Raw genomic sequence first — 2152 nt, 5'->3', positions numbered from 1 at the left:
GAAGAGGGCACCAGACCTCATTCCAGATGGTTGTGAGCCACCATGTGGTTGCTGGGAATTGAACTCAGGACCTTTGAAAGAGCAGGCAATGCTCTTAACCACTGAGCCATCTCTCCAGCCCCAAGGTTTTTTTTTTTTAAACTAAATTATGACTACATTTATTTATTCATTGTGTGAGTGTGTGAGTGTGTGTGTGTGTGTGTGTGTGTACGTGCATACCATCATACCATGGCACACTTGTGGAAGTCAAAGGACAACCTGCAGGAGCTAGTCCTCTTCCTCCACCACATGGTCCCAAGATCAAACTCAGGTCATCCATCAGGCTTAGAAGTACCTTTACCCAGCAAGCCATCTTGCCAGTATGAACTCAACTTTTCTGGGAGAATATGACCTTCTTTACTAAAAGAAAACACGGACATATTGAATGCTGCCTCAAGTCTCTAGCACTAAGGAGATAGAGGCAGGGTGATAGGAAATTCAAAGTCAGACTGGGTTATGAGGCACCACTGAGGAGATGGCTCGGGGATTACGAGCACTTGGTCTTACAGAGAACCTAGGTTTCTTTTCCCCAGCACCACATGACAGTTCACAACAATCTGCGACTCCACTTTCAAGGAATCTGACCTCCACAGGCACCAACATGCATGTGGTGTACATACATATACATATACATGCAGACAAATACTTATAAAAATAAAATGCTTAAACTTAATGAATTAAAAAAATACAAAGAGAGAAGCTTTTTATCTTCTCTGTGGGGAGAAGGGGAAAAGAGTTTGAAATAAAAAATGTTTCAGAAAACTTCAAGCATTAAGTGCTATGACAAACAAGTACATGCCTCAAAGGATTTATCTTCAGAAATGAAATCACAGCCCTCACTGTTATGGGTGTGCACACGCTCGCCCTGTGCTGACCTGCTTCTGGGTCTGTGTCCAAATTCAAAGCCTCAAGGGGAAGACATTCTGTGGTTCTGCTAAAAAGAATTTTCTCAAAGGCACTATTATGCTAGTAAAAAATAAACATGTCTCACTGAGGATTACAATTAGCTAACACAGCAACTGTGAGGCCTGAGCCAGACCAATTATGTAAGCCCAGCTTGACACAGATCCTTGACATTCACTCCACTCTTGATGTTACTTCTGCTTAGAATCCTTGGCTTGATGAATTTCTTCAGTCTCTGCGGAACTCCCACAGAAGGCCATCCCATACTTCCCCAGACAGACTCCTTTGTTTTTCAGTAAAAGTTTAGATCTTACTCAGCATGACTCCTACTGAATCACAAACCCCAAAGAACAGAACCGTTATCTTTTTATTTAATATACCTAACAAAATGTCTGCACTGGAAAGAAGAAAGTCCTATCACAGAAGGAAGACAGAGATGAACAAGCTGAGACTTACGGGTGACTTAACAACGAAACCTGCCTAAAACCTGGACTGTGAGAACTAAAACTGGTGGTGGTGCCCTCTTTTAATCCCAGCACTTGGGAGGCAGAAGCAGATGGATCTCTGTGACTTGGAGGCCAACCTGGTCTACAAAGTAAGTTCAAAGACAGCCAGGGCTACACAGTGAAACCCTGTCTCACTTGCCCTCACCTCCCCCCCCCCAAAAAAAAAAATACTAAAAATGAAGTTAGGTATGATGGCTGAACCCAGAAAACCCAGTACCCATGCTGCTTCGTCAGGGGCACTGCTGAGAATTAATTCATGGCATTCTAGACAATAATACGAGACTCTGTCTCAAAAATACTAAACAAAACAGTAAATAAACTAAACTTTATAAAAGTTGTGAAAATAAATTTGAAATTACAGGCTGAATAAGTGATTGAAAATGTAATGGATGAGCCAGTAAGATGGCTCAGTGGGTAAAAGTACTTGCCTGCTGATGTAAGCTCTATCCCTGGGGTACATATAGTAGAAGCTGAGAACCAACTTTGTTGGTTGTCCTCTGATCTCTATGCATATGTTGTGGCATGTGTGAGCCTCTACTCCCCCACACAGAGAGGAGGAATGTAATTTTTAAAATGTAATGCATAACCCCTTCAAAAAATTGGGATTTAGTTGCCGGGCGGTGGTGGCGCACGCCTTTAATCCCAGCACTCGGGAGGCAGAGGCAGGCGGATCTCTGTGAGTTCGAGACCAGCCTGGTCTACAG

At 43.0% G+C, this 2152-nt stretch overlaps 1 protein-coding gene across 1 annotated transcript in view; it reads right to left on the bottom strand.

The window, feature by feature from the left end:
• The window catches only part of Crlf3 (cytokine receptor like factor 3), a 41978-nt gene that overhangs the window by 20501 nt on the left and 19325 nt on the right, over positions 1-2152 (bottom strand). The gene's annotated exons all lie outside the window — the stretch shown is intronic.

Source organism: Microtus ochrogaster, chromosome 7 (genome assembly GCF_000317375.1).
Source record: "Microtus ochrogaster isolate Prairie Vole_2 chromosome 7, MicOch1.0, whole genome shotgun sequence".
NCBI lineage: Eukaryota > Metazoa > Chordata > Mammalia > Rodentia > Cricetidae > Microtus > Microtus ochrogaster.
The sequence above is the reverse complement of the archived record's forward strand: the minus strand, read 5'-3'. Positions and strand labels throughout refer to the sequence as shown.